Source organism: Pseudorca crassidens, chromosome 3 (genome assembly GCF_039906515.1).
Source record: "Pseudorca crassidens isolate mPseCra1 chromosome 3, mPseCra1.hap1, whole genome shotgun sequence".
NCBI classification, from domain to species: domain Eukaryota; kingdom Metazoa; phylum Chordata; class Mammalia; order Artiodactyla; family Delphinidae; genus Pseudorca; species Pseudorca crassidens.
The window spans coordinates 101522469-101537477 of record NC_090298.1 but is presented as its reverse complement, the minus strand read 5'-3'; the positions used below and the strand labels follow the sequence as shown (position 1 = coordinate 101537477).

The window sequence follows — 15009 nt, the reverse complement described above, 5'->3', positions numbered from 1 at the left end:
CAGAAGTCCTTGCACTGCCTTCTGGGGACCGACTGTGCATAGAAATCAGGTTGTTCTCCGCTTTCTCCAGTCCAGGTTTAGAATTTAGTTTCCTGCATTTTTAAAGATGCCTGCTGTACATCTGCTTTCCAATTTGCAAAATTGTTGTTGTTATCTCCTGTTGCATCCACCTGGCCCTGATGAGTTTGTCTTTTATTTTAAATCACTTTACTGTAGTTTTCATAGGGTTTCAGCAAAATTAAGCAAATGTGTTCAATCTGTTATATCATCTAGGAAGCTCTATTGTGATTTTTTCTACTCCATTAAAAACATTGTACAAATTTTGTAAAGTATATAATTCAAGATTATATGATAAAGATAACTATGATACTTTTAATATAAATAACCACTCTAATCAGCTGAAGTAGCCATATCAGATGAAACCATGAGGTAATAACCAGAGGCACCGAATTTTAAAGGAAAGGAATGTTTAAAAAAGGAGGTGAGAACAGAAAAACTTTAATTTACGGTACGTGATATTATACGTTTCAACTTCCAACACAGAAAACAGAAACGACTAGGTGGAAAAGGATAAATGTAGACTAAATCCCCCTTAAAGGGCAATCAAACAAATAACGGGAGAGACGGTTCCAGGAAAAAACCCTGACATTGATATATGCAGTAATAAAAGTTGAAAATAATCAATGACATTTTATTGAGTGTTTGATATAAACAAACCCTGATCAGTCCCCCTTTTATATTTTACATAAACAACCAAAGTCTATATTATATTTTAGATGCACATTAATCTATAGATTCCTGTAGGACAGCTGAAATCTACTGCAATCTACAGCCATGCAGTTAACATGTATGGCTCATCGTGTGAACAACTGAAAGGAGATGGTCCCTCAAAGCAAGGACTTTTTCACTAAAGAAGCAGGAATTAAAATGTGGAAAGTGCCAAACGACTGTCATCTGTAACACCCTGCACTTCCTCTTAGGCCTCCCTCCTCTAAGTTTCACAAAGATACCTGTTAAAAGAGTCAGTGTCAGATACCTGGGCCACTGGGCATTGCAAATGGCATCTCAGAATTAGCTTGAAGAATGTGGGCAAGAGGAAAGAGTTTATGAAAAATCTTCAGTCAAATATATTATTTTTTTTAAAGCATATTTGTTGCACTGTTATGGGCAAAGAGGATAAAGGGGAAGCCCTAAGGAATGACATTCTCAAAGTCTGGGCATTCTCCCTTCAGGGAGATGCAGCCAATGCCAGGCATGATGTAAAAAGATCCCTCACTGCTGGTCAAGTACCTGGGCTTCTCCCAAGGTGGATGCCATGGGGATTGAGTTGTGGTTCAGTGCTACACCTAGACAAACAAGCTGTGTTTTGCAGCAGTACACTCCTTCAACCCATAAGGTTCCCTCCCCTCCCCAAATCCCACCCCCACCTCTCAATCAGAGAAAAGCTGGTCCTTGACAATTCCTCCCGACAGGGTTTACCTCATCAGAAGCAATAACTTGACTTTGGTTTGCTTTTGTTTCTTCCCATTGGCTCTACTTTATCTTACTTATAAAGTAACACTTGGAATGGAAACATTTTTTAATGATATACTGGCTGACTGAAACAAATTACCTTTGATTTATTTTATATCTTAAACCAAAACGAATTCTTGATCTGACATTAGCTTATTCAGAGTGAAAGTTATTTCATTCTTAAGGTGAGAGATCCAAAGAATGATCTCTAAAAACCTCTCTGATATCTGGGTAGGAGATATCATTCCTCATTTCCTCATGCCACAGGAGGAAAAGGTCACCGATTATATTTAAGACATGTCCTATATATTGTGTCACTAAAATGAGTATATGGCAAGCCTGTGGTAGGAGGCCAGGGTTCCTGACTCAGTTAAATGCTGTCTAGATAGCTCGATTTGGACCTGGTATCCTGGCTTCTTTCCTTCTTCAACCAACATCCAATCCAGATGCGGATTCTTTCCTTCATTTTTGGTAGGACCTGAGGTCTCTGTGGGTCGACTTTTTGTTGCTGGCTCAGCCTATCCCTGACCCAACAGTTGCTATTTGAACCAGGTATTAGGTATTTGATAGAATTTCTGGAGAGGCTAGAGAACTGGGCTTGGTTGTTAGCGAGTTTCAAAGCAGCCGCGAGAAATGGCCAACCACTGCACTGGACTGTTCGTGAAACTTCCCTGCCACTGCCATTTGCCACACCCTGGACACCAGGGATGGACTCCAAAACCTCCAGTGAAGCTGAACCAGGAAGTCCAGGTGCCTCACTCATGACACTTGTCAGATTTGATCTCTCTTTGCAGAGCCAGTACTCACACTGTCTCCTAATCCTAAGCAGTGTGTCTTCTTGCTGAAAGACAGGTCACATGCTGAGACTACCTACAAGGGAGTCTTGGGGAATGTAGTTTTAGCATTCCAGCCTCCCAGAACAAGAAAGAACACTAGAGGGAAGTTAGAAAGGGTGTTGAGTGAGGCATCTGCAATATCCACCCCACCCTAAAGGGAATGGGAACTCCCCACATTACTCATCTGGGATGAAGGAGTTCCCATCTTTGGGCCTGGGTTCTGGGAGTCTAGACAGGAGGATGTTCCTGGATGGTGGAGGGAAAACAGTGTCTGGCCAGGGAGGCAGGCTGGGAGATAGATAAGGAGTTAATGCAGCAGGGAATCTGCTAGAATGGCTTGGTACCTGAGGGGCTCCTAAGATAGCCACATCTAGGAGACACCATACATGACTCTCTGTGACAGTGGAGTACAGTTGTTAACAGTACAGACTCCGGAGCCAGTCTGCTGGGCTTGAATGCAAGATCCACCCTTATTAGCTGTGTGAACTTCGGTTTTATATACGTATATATGTGTGTCGTGCATGTGTATGTGTGTGCACATGTGTGTGTTTGTGTGTGTCTAGGTCCAGCTTTCCCTGGTAATGGGTCTGTATCCATGCTAAGGTGGTGACAGTGATGAGAGAGAAGGGGAGGAGTAGCCCTTCCTATCTGACATTCTCTCTCTATTACTAACCTTGGAAGATCGGAGTATTCTTTTATTAAGAAAGACAAATTAAGAGTTTGGACTTACACACTACTATATATAAAATGATAAACAACAAGGACCTACTGTATAGTACAGGGAACTATATTCAATATCTTATAATAACCTATAATGGAAAAGAATCTGAAAAATAATATATATACATATATCTGAATCACTTTGCTATACACCTGAAACTAAAACAACATTGTAAATGAACTATACTTCAATTTTTAAAATAGTAAAAAAAAAAGAAGAAGAGGAAGAAAGTGAATAGTTTTCCTTACACAGGGAGCCTGTCTCTCTACCTGAGGAACAACAGAAAATTGCAGAGGAATTACAAAGGATTCCCTTAAGCAAATGAGCTCCTATATCATAATTACAGATTAAAAGGTTTGATGGGTTGTATCAGTTATCTAGTACTGTGTAACAAATCACCCCCAAAACTTAGTGCCTTCAAACAACAACTTATTATCTCTCATTCTTCTGTGAGTTGGCTGGGCAATTCCTCTGCTGGTCTTGTTTTTGTTCACCCACACAGCTGCATGCAGCTGGCTGGTTGGCTGGACGGGCAGTCTAAGTTGGCCTCCCTCATGTGTCTGGTCATTGGTACTGGCTGTGGTTGCCTGATTCTGCTCCATCGGTCTCTCAGTCTCCTGTAGGCTAGATTCACTGCCTCAGGTTTACAGAGACCCATCTCTCCCAGTGCTCCGGAAAGTGCGGGCAGCACTGCAAGGCCATGTAGGAACTCAAGCCACCTCACTTTCACCACGTTCTATTGGTCAAAGCAAACAAGGCCAGTCCAAATTCAAGAGAGTGGAGAAATGGACATTACCTCTGGATGAGATGAGCCCCAAAGTCACACTAAAAAAGGGAGTGCCTCCTGGGATGTGGGCGTGGGGGAGGGGCAGGGGGACAGGATCTGTTGTCACTAAACAATCCATCACACACAGGAGGTAAATTCAGAACTGACACAATAATTAAGGATTCAGTGATGATACAGAAATTCCAAGTACAATACCAATCTTCTTAACAAGGCAAACACACCATCATTGTGATTAATAATTTCCCGCTGTTTTTCTTGAAATTCAGAAAAATTGAAAAACGATTTTTGCACTACTGTAGTTGAAGGCAGAACTTTTCAATAACCACTTCATGATGAAATGAATAAGCTCCTTAGGTTTTTTAAATTGTAGCTTAAAAGTAATCCACTCATAACAGAAATATTACCTTCAAAAGGCCCCTCCAGGGCTTCCCTGGTGGCGCAGTGGTTGAGAGTCCGCCTGCCGATGCAGGGGACACAGGTTCGTGCCCCGGTCCGGGAAGATCCCACATGCCGTGGAGCGGCTGGGCCCATAAGCCATGGCCGCTGAGCCTGCACGTCCGGAGCCTGTGCTCCGCAATGGGAGAGGCCGCAACAGTGAGAGGCCCGCGTACCGCAAAAAAAAAAAAAAAAAAAGCCCCTCCAAGCCCCAAGAGTCTAGAATTCCAGGACCTACATTAAGCCTCAAAGGACTCTATTGGCTCCTGTTACTGAAAATGTCATAGTTTTCAAGTGTCTCTGGCATGCTCCCTCATTGAATGAAATCTTAGGGGCTTTTCAGATCATTCACATGAGTTTATGATGGGCCCTTCGTAGAAAGAGAGGTAAAAATCCTCCCTTCTCCCTTATTTCAAAACTTTCACCTGGCTTATGCTTGAGAACAGACTGAGTGTGGCCACCGCTGCAGGGAAGTGCCCTCCTGGCAGCCTTGAGGGGCTGCTCCCCTTCAGGCTGCTGGTGACAGAGCCAGCCCTGCACAGAGTTGTTTCCCTTCCCCAGCCATCACCATTCTTATCTGTCCAGTTGAGAGGCGCTGGATTAAAGCTGGGCCTGGTCGGGGGCAGCAGCACAGAGGGAGTGCTGAGGTTTGCAAGGAGCTGGTATCATCCCGAGAGCAGGTGAGCGCACAGGGCTTACCTGAGAAATGCATGACTCTCCACACCTGTGCCTGCCTGGGCTGGGGATTCTTTTTCCTTCTTCCCACTTTCTTTTCAAATTCGATTTTCAGTTGGTACTTTTGAAAATGACTGTGCCGTGGTTACAAGATTCAAAAATCTTTTCTTTTGAACAATGTTTTTGTTGTGGCAGGAGAGACAATATTTAACAGTTTTTCATTTCTGTAAACCATCTCATGTCTTCCAAAAACGTGTTTTAAACTCATAACTTACAGATCATCATAAAAGACATCCCAGAGACCATTCTATTAATTGAACTCAATGAAAAAATAAAATGCAAAGTTGGATGAGCAGAATAACCAAAAGGCTGAAAGGAAAAACAACAAAGCATTAAAGGTATTTATTTGGGGAGATTAGGACTTTGATGATTTTTTCCTTCTCTTTTCTTGAATTTTAACATTTTTATTGTAAAAATAAATTTGTACATACAGGAATTTTACCACATGTTTAGGGAGCAATTAAGAATTTTGTTTTCACTCCTAAAATAATACATTAGCTTGTTTGTATAGATTGATGTGAAAACAGTGGCTTGCCGTTTATTTTATATTTGACTCTAATTTTATGGCCAGGGATTAGCCCTACGACAGCAAATACAGGCTAGATTTACAATGTCAGTGTCTTTCTTCTCCAAGGAAAGCATATTAAACTCCCACTCTGGTGCCGGGGCCATCTCAACCTGAAAGCTCAGTAAGTAGCCTTTAGACTTACCTTCAAATAGAAACAAACAAACTGAACAAGAAGAGAAGGAATGTTGTCTGCAACAATTTCAAATATGTACTACCAGCTTTCTTTTTTGAGCAGTGCTCTTGACCAGAAATCCTAGGAGAGACTGGCTTATCAGTTGATGGAAGAAAGATATTCAAGGAGAAATCCATGCAGACACTGTTAGCCAGTGACCAGCACTGAACGCACAAAATGATAAGAATGCCAGTGTTTAAAAGAGCTGCAACTTTTTGAAACAGAGTAGTACATGGACTTTGTCAATCTGATGTTTTAACGAGGAAATAGATGCCACCATTTTACTTTGTCAACTTTCTTTTTTGGTGGGGGGGATGATGTTGTTTCTGAAGATACTAATTATATCTCAAGTTGCAGCCAAGGAAAAGTTGCCCTCTAGACTACTGTTGCTACCAGCGCTTGGGCTCATAACTGGGTATTTTTGTGAAACAGTAGTGCTGGAAGTCTTTTAACGTCACTTAAAAATACAAATATTTTAAGCTTTCCCAAATTTCCAATTTTTAAAGAAAAATCATTAAGGCAATTTCTATCTCCAAGAATGCAAATGACAGAGAAGTATTTAAAGTGAGATTTCTCTCTTCTACAATAGTAAGGTTTCCTTTAATACAGTGAGGTATCGTTAAACCAATAAATGAAAGTCAATTTGTATATTTTACCTTTTAAATTAAGCATAATAGATGGTATGATTCAGTCCCACAAAACATGTTTTGAAGTAGATAAATCTGCTTGTAGTAACTTCACAAATGTTCCTTTGACTTTGGATTTATTATTTCAACTGTCTCTGGTGAGGGCATTTCATATGCTTATAAATCTCTTTCATTTCTTTTTTGTGCTTTAGTGCTTCATGTTCATGGACTCCATAACTGTTACATAAGACACATCTATCTGCAAAGGTTTAGGAACGAACATTTATACCAAGACTGTAAAAGTTGGCAGCCTTGGTGAATAGTAAATAACAGTGAATAGGAGTGAACATAAATATGCAGATCAACTAAATAACAGATTGCCTCCAAAGAATTTTTTAAAACGTTGCCTGTCGAGGTAGACACATCCAGCACTCAGGTCAATGCAGGATGAAGTAGGAATCATTAGGGTTTCATAGCATTCAACTTTAGTTCTCTCAAGTAAATAGATTTTCCCTAATTTTTGGAATATAATCAGTGTTTAATCAATCTATTTCACTTTAAGTTGCAAGAATCATATTCACTGGCTCTCCACTTCTCCTCCCTTCCCAGTCATCATACTCAAACCCAACTATGCTTCTATGTTCCCTAAAGTAACCATTTTTGACCACTGACTATAAGTTAGATAATTTTGAAATTTCACACTCGAAATTCATAGAAACAGGCATATTAGAGTTTCAGATGAACTTCAATTCCTCAGTCTTATCTGTTCCTAACAACCTTAGCTCACACGGTTAGAGGGGATATTGTAAGCAAGTGTCTTGCACATAGTAGGAACTCAATGAAGGTGAGATTTCCCTTCTGCAGTCTTGCTCAGTGGGTTGAATCTCCACCTCATACTCTCAGGGACATTGATTGGCATGAAAGAAAAGTCACTTTACATAGTTTAAACCCATTTCATATACTCATCCTACCTTTGAAGATCCTTGAGAGCAGGAAACATGCATCTTCGAATCTTCATTTTTGTACCCCAGTTCCTAGCATGTGTAAGTGTCAACAAAAGTCAGTGTTACTGCTTCTCTTCTGGTTGGCGAAGGAGGTCTGGGAGGGTGCGAATGGGGCATCCTGGTTAGCAAATAAAGGCAAGATTACTTTTTTACTCCTTTAAGACTTTTTCACTGAAGTTTGGCATGGGCAGTCCACTAAGGGAGAACCTTTGAGTAAATATGTAGCTCTAGAAAAAAACGTGCTATGCACATTAAAGATGGAGAGAGCCCCCGTAATTTCATTCCAATACTGAGTCCTAGCCAGACCCCAGTGCCTCTCTGTGATCTAAGGTGACTGCACCCTCATCTTAACACTTGAAAGAAATTTTCCAGGCAAAAACTCACCATTCAAATGCTATAGTCAACAAAAGCCTTAGGCATTTATTTGCTAAACATGAATTTAATTTAGCAAAGTTTCATTGTAGTTTGAGGGAAGGTAATATTTGACTCAACTAAGGCATTATTTACAAATGAGGAAAAAAGTTAACACAGTGGACAAAACATAAAGGGTTGAATGACACTGAAAGGTAGCTTTGAGAGCCACATTTATGTTAAAAGCAGCAGAAATGTAAAACTTCCTTATGATATACTAGAAAAAAACCTAAATATGATAAAACTGTAGTCTCTAGTACTCATAAATCATTAGTAAGCACTCTTTAAGTTAGATGATTGTGAAATTTCACACTCGAAAGCACTCTTTCTTTGTGATGAATCAAAACTACAACAAAAGTGGCAAGCTATAAATATATACCTCCACTGTTTATTTTGCCACTACAAAAGATAACTGCCAACAGACTGGCTAATCCCTTTTATAATCCATACATGCAATACATAATGTATACATTTTATATTAATCTTACATTTTATCAGTAATTTTAATTATACAATTTACACTATGATTATATCACACAAGTGCTCTTGAAACATGTGAAAGAGACCATAAAGAATGCACACAAATGAAAGTAACTGTATTTTGTAGTAACACCGATTGTAAGTGACTTTTGCATAGTTAATGACTGAGAGTTTTCTAAAGCTGGTAAGAGACATCAAGTCACAGAATTAAGAAGGCTTATGCATGCCAAGCAGGATAAATAAAAAGAAATCTACGCTTAAGCAAATTCTAGTATAACTGCTTTAAAAATCGAATATAGAGAGAAAAATATTAAAATCATCCAGATTTTGAAAAGATAGATTACTTCCAAAGGAGTAATAGCAGATTTCTCAGTAGAGATAATGGAAACTAGAAGTCAAAAGAAATGGCATATGCAAACTGCTGAAAGGAAATAATTTTATACCGAACAAAAATATCCTTCAGGAATGACATTTCCAGATAAAAATAAAATAACTTCTCATCAGCAGACTAGCACTTCAGGAAATACCAAATGGAGTTGTTCAAGCAGGAGAAAAATGGTCAGTGTATAAAGTTAGATACACAGGAAGTAATGAAGAGCAAAGATAATGTAAATGTGCGGATAAATCTAAATGTGTAAGATTTTATTAGGCAATACTGATTTTTATGTGTTGTGGGGGTAAAAATACAATACATGACAAGACCTGCATACAATTGCAGAGAAGGCAAATGGAAGTAAAGTGTCCTGAGGGTTTACATTATCCAGAAAGAGAGTAAGACTAACAGGTAACACTAGGCTTTGAAAAATCAAGACTGCATGTTGTAATCTCTAGTAAAACTACCGAAACAGTATTAAAAGGATGAGTAAATGTCAGACTAGTAGAGGAGGAATAGAGAATACTAACATCTGTTCCATCAGCTCAGAGTAAGCCAAGAAGAGAGAGAAAGAGGAACATAAAATAGGGTACCAACAGAAATAAAATATGAAGACATTAGATTTAAATACAAACATGTTAAGTAAATACATTAAGTGTAAACAGGCTACGTATTCTACGTAAGATAAAGATGACCAAACTTCATTAGAAAAACAATTTATGCTATTTACAAGAAATATATTAAGCTATAAGGACAGATAGATTGAAAGTAGAATCATAGGAAAAGATAAAGCAGGCATTCTGTAGCCAAAAGAAAGATGGTGAGTTATAGCACTATCAGACTTTAAGGCAAAAAACATTACTAGAAAGAGCAACACTTCATAATTACAAAAAAATTCAATTTATTGAAAAATAATATTGGATTTTTTTGCACTCAATAAAGTTGCCTAAAACACATAAAGAAAAATTTACAGATCTATGAGGAGAAATAGACTATCTGCAGTCATAATGAGAGATTTTAATGTACTCCTATGGTAACTTTTATAACCCTTATAACACGCAGATAAAAAGTCAGTAAGGATAGAGGTGAAATGCAGGATTGACAAACTTGATCTAATACATAGAATATTGAGTCCAGCAAGGACAGAATGCACTTAATACATGGGAAACAGTTTCCCCCACAAAATCGACTAGATCCAATGTCATAAACCAACTCTCCATATGTTTTAAAATAATGAGATAATAAAAAGTATATTTTCTCACCACAATACAACTAAGCTAGAAATCACTAACAAAAAGATTTTTAAAATGTTATGTTGTGGAAATAAAGTACTACACTTCTAAGTAACATGGCTTTTTTCTAAAGTGTAAATTAGAAAATACTTTTAACTGAATGATAATGAAAATACTACATATCAAAACTTTAGATGTGAAAAGCATCTAAAGTTGTGCTTCTTATGGGGAATTTTATCATTTTAATTGCACATAGAGCAATAAAAGAAGAAAGGCTAAAAAAATTGATGAATTGAGGAAAGTAAGTCAGACAAAGACAAGTACTATATGATCTCTTATAGGTGGTATCTTAAAAAAAAAAGCAAGCAAACAAACAAACAAAAACAACTAAGCTCATACAGAGAAGAGATGGTGACTGTCAGAGGTGGCAGTTAGGGATGGGAGAAATGGGTATCTATTTTTTTGGTTTTATTTTTAGTTTAAATAAATTGAAAAAAATAACCTAAGTTCTTTGTGTCTTAGTTTTCAGGATTCTTTCTTCTCAGGAATGTTGTTATTCATGGATTAATAAAAAGAAGAATTTGGCTTACACAACAGTGAGAGCTAAAATACTTGCCCCTGACACACACACCTATTAGAATGGCTAAAATCCAAAACACTGACAACACCAAATGCTGACAAGGATGTGGAAGAACAGGAACACTCACTTATTGCTGGTGGAAATGCATAATGGTACAGCCACTATGGAAGACAGTTTGGCAGTTTCTTACAAAATGAAACATACTCTTACCGTATGATCCAGGTATCACTCTAAGAGGTATTTACCCAAAGGAGTTGAAAACTTATACCTACACAAAAACCTGTGCACAGAGTTAATAGCATCTTTATTCATAATTCCATAACTTGGAAGCAGTAGGTGAATGCATAAACAGTGGTACACCATACCATGGAGTGTTATTCAGCAATAAAAACAAATGAGTTATTAAGCCATTAAATGACATGGAGGAAATATAAATGCATACTGCTAACTGAAAAAAAAAGAGTCTACTTCAAGGACATAGAAAATAATAGGAAATTAAACTCAAAGAAAGAGAAGGAAGGAAATAAAGTTAAGAACATAAACTAATGAAATAAAATCAAACCAAACATAATCATCAGCTCCATTGATGGAGCTGTTGAAGAAAAAAGAAAAATAAATAGCCAATGTCAGGAATGAAAAAAGAAGACCTGACTATAAGTTCTGCAGACCTACAAAATTATAAAAAGATACATTAAATAACTTTATGTAAGTAAATTTTAAAATATAAATGAAGCAAATTCCTCAAAATATAAATGTAAAAACTGACAGATGAATAGAAAATTTAAATAATCCTTCAACCATTAAAAAAATTAAACCTATAATTTAAAACTTTACAATAAAGAAAACTCTGGGCACAGATGGCTTGTAAGAAACATTCAAGGAAGAAATAAGGGCAATCTTTCACAAGTCTTTTCAGAGAACAGGAAAAATACCTACCATTTGCCGATTCATGTTAAGGTGCTAGAATAACCCTGATTAAAAAAAAAAAGTACTGACAGGAAATTCCAAAAAAGAATTTTTTTTTTTTTTTTTTTTTTTTTTTGCGGTACGCGGGCCTCTCACCGTTGTGGCCTCTCCCGTTGCGGAGCACAGGCTCCGGACGCGCAGGCTCAGCGGCCATGGTTCACGGGCCCAGCCGCTCCACGGCACGTGGGATCTTCCCGGACCAGGGCTCGAACCCGCGTCCCCTGCATCGGGAGGCGGACTCTCAACACACTGCGCCACCGGGGAAGCCCCGAAAAAGAAATTTTAAAGTTGGTCTGATTTGTGAATATAGATGCAAATATCCTGAACTTAAGAATAACAAACTTACCCATTAACATAAAATTGGAATGTTGGTGATTTGCTTGGTCGGAACTGGAAAGCCAGAATCAATTTATTTACTGTTTTTGTTTTCCTGAACTTCATTTCAGAAGTAATGCCTTTTTTTCAGTTCTTGTTAAGTTTGTTTTATATATATATATATATATATATATATATATATATATATATATATATATATAGCAATAGAAAAAAAGGTCAATACATGTTGGGCGTATTCCAGAAAGCAAGGATAGGTTAAGATTTAAAAATCAATGCAATTCACCACATTTACAGATTAAGGGAATATCACCTGATTATTTTGGTTGATTTCAATACATGATGTTGATTTAATTCATGATAAAACCTCTTAACAAACTAGGACTAAGAAAGGAATTTTCTTAAGTCAAAAAAGAGTATCCCCCCCCAAAAGAACATTCAGCAAATATCAGACTTAATGATAAAATATTGAAAGCTTTCCTTCTGGCATTAGGACGGACAGGTTTATTATTAGTTTCCTAGGGTCTTCACATGGTGTCTTCCTCTGTGTGTGTCTTTGTCACTCCTCTTTTTACAAGGACACCAGTCGTATTGCAGTAGGGCCAACCTACTCCAGTACAATCTCATCTTAACTTGATTACATCTGCAAAAAACCCTATTTGGAAATAGGATCACATTCACATATACTGGGGTTTAGGACTTCAACGTACACTTTTGGGGGCAAAATTTAATCCAAAAAACAAGGACTCACCCTATTGTCACTTCTTTTTGTACTGAAGGTCCTGGCCGTGCAATAAGGCAAGAAAAAGAAATAAAAGGTATAAAGATTAGAAAGGAAGAAGTAAAACTGTCATTATTCATGAATAATATAGTTGTCTCTGTAGAAAATCCTAAATAATTCACAGATAAAATATTAGAATTAATAAGTTTAACAAACTGGTCTATTCAAGATTAATAAACAAAATTTATTTTACTATGATGTAATACCAAAAAACAAAAATAAGTGTTTAAAAAGATATAATTTATAATAGCAAAAAAACAAAACAAAACCAAAAACCAAACACCTTGAAATCAATCTAACATGTGTAAGACATTATGAAATCTTACTGAGAGAAATTAAAGAAGATCTAAATAAATACAGGAATATGACACATTCATGAACTGGAAGACTCAATGTTACAAATATGCCAAGTCTTTCCAAAATGATGTATACATGCAATGCAATTCCAATCAAAATCCCAGTGGGATTTGGAAACTGACAAGCTGATACGAACTCAAGTTTATATGAACACAGAAAGCATCAAGAATAGCCAAAAATCTGTTGTACAAAGTGCTGAGACTTGTACTAGTAAAATTGAAGACTTACAATAAGGCTATTTTCATTAAGACAATGTGGTATTGGCACAAAGATAGACAAACATGCCAATGGGACAGAAAAGAGGGCCCACAAACAGACCCATGCATGTAGGGACACTTGTTCCATGACAGAAGTAGCATTACAGAGCAGTAAGTAAAGAAAACACTTTTCAATAAATTATGCTGAGACAAGTGGAATTCATATGGAAAAAAAAATTCGACCCCTAGCTTGTGCTGTGAACCAAAATAGCTACACCCAAAAACGTGGATGAATTTCACAAACAAATTTGAGCAAAAGAATACATAAGATTCCATTCACACAAAGTTAAAACAAAACTAAATCATATTGGAAGAAGTCAGGATTGTGGTTAATTTAGGGAGAAAAAAGTGTTAGTAGTTGCGAGTGGGTACAAGAGGAGTTTCTAGAGAGCTGGTGAATATTTCATTTCTTTAGATGGGTGGGGTTCTAGCTGCATTTGCTTTGTGATAATTCATTGATTTGTACATTTACATTTTGTGCACTTTTCTTTATTTGTATTAATCTTCCCAATAAAATTTTTAAAAAGTAGACACATTCACTCACTGAACAAATATTTATTGAGAAATCACTATACACCAGACATTGTACTAGATCTGAATCAAAAGGAATAAATATAGGCATAAGCCCTGTGATACCCTTAGCTTGCTACGAAAGGGGGACTCCCTCTTTATGTGGGGTGAAGGTGATAAGGAAAGGCATTAGATCCTTCACTGGGCTGAAACATCAAAATAGTTCAGAAGTGTTCTGTCCAGCCCTCAAAAGTGGTGGTTACTCTTTGTATACACTGGAAGGTTCCAGGGTAATTTGAGATCTACACTTAGTTATATATAGGAATCCTATCTGCTTACCTAAGTAAAATCTTGTCTCGAAAGTCATGGCACTAGCCCCTAAGAAAACCAAGAGAATACTATTATTAATTTGCAGTTAATTTTGGCGCTATTACACTAAAATAAAAAAAGTTCTTTGAAGTTCTAATGCAAAAAGCATTGAGTTTTAAAACAACATTGTCCTGATTATAAAATACATGCTCAATGTAGAACATCTGGGATATTAGAAAATTACAAAGAAAACAAAAATCCATTTTTCTATCACCATAGCTACTGTAAATGTTTTGGTACATTTCTTTCCATTTTTAAAATGCCTTTATACATTTATTTTCACAGTTGACATCCGAATTTCTACGTGATTTTGCAAACTGAGCTTTCCATTTAAAAATATGAGCATTTCCCCATGTCATTAAATAACTTTCCTAAACATAATTCTTAAGTTTGTAAAAATTATATCCCCAACTTGAAACATCTCAATGAGAGGTCATTCATCATGTGTAATCGAGTCGAAACATCCGGGGTCCCAGAGTTCTGAGAGGCGTCCAAAACTTAGCTAAAGCCTCTGATGGAACATTGGAAACTGGCAGGCGCGGCGGAGGCTGCTCCAAGGGCAGCTGCGGTCACAGACCGGGACCCGTCCGCAGAGTCCCCAGCCCTAAGGCGCGTAAGTTGCCAGGAGGACCCGGAGCCCGGAGAGTCCTCGACTTTCCATCAGGTTTAATACGCGTCTACGCTGTAAGTTCCTGGCGATACCCCAGCGCACACCCCTCAGCTCCCGGGTCCGGGCCGAGCCCGCAGCACCCGAGCAGCGCTGGCTCGCTCCGGATCCCGGAGCCCAGAGCAGCCTCTGGGTGGCTGGATTCGGCTGCGCCCTCCGTGGCGCGCCACTCCCGAGTCCTTAGCTCGGGTCGCTGGGCTGAACTTGGGAGGAGGCGCCCTCGGTTCCGGGCCTGCCCAGACTGCCCCATCCCCATCACCCCCGCCCGCCCCCCCCCCGCCCCGAACCGGGAGCGCG

The 15009-nt window shown here is 38.2% G+C and overlaps 1 long non-coding RNA gene across 2 annotated transcripts; it reads right to left on the bottom strand.

Annotated features, from left to right (window-relative positions):
* Nucleotides 1-435: 435 nt before the first annotated feature.
* LOC137221609 (uncharacterized) lies at nucleotides 436-14951 on the bottom strand. 2 transcript variants are annotated; one of them, XR_010942078.1, is made up of 4 exons: nucleotides 14016-14951; nucleotides 12523-12553; nucleotides 7364-7514; nucleotides 436-6651 (listed from the first exon to the last, which is right to left on the bottom strand). It is a non-coding gene; the product is annotated as an uncharacterized lncRNA (long non-coding RNA). The 2 variants fall into 2 exon arrangements; XR_010942077.1 differs by having other exon boundaries at nucleotides 12523-14951.
* Between the last annotated feature and the right edge of the window lie 58 nt (nucleotides 14952-15009).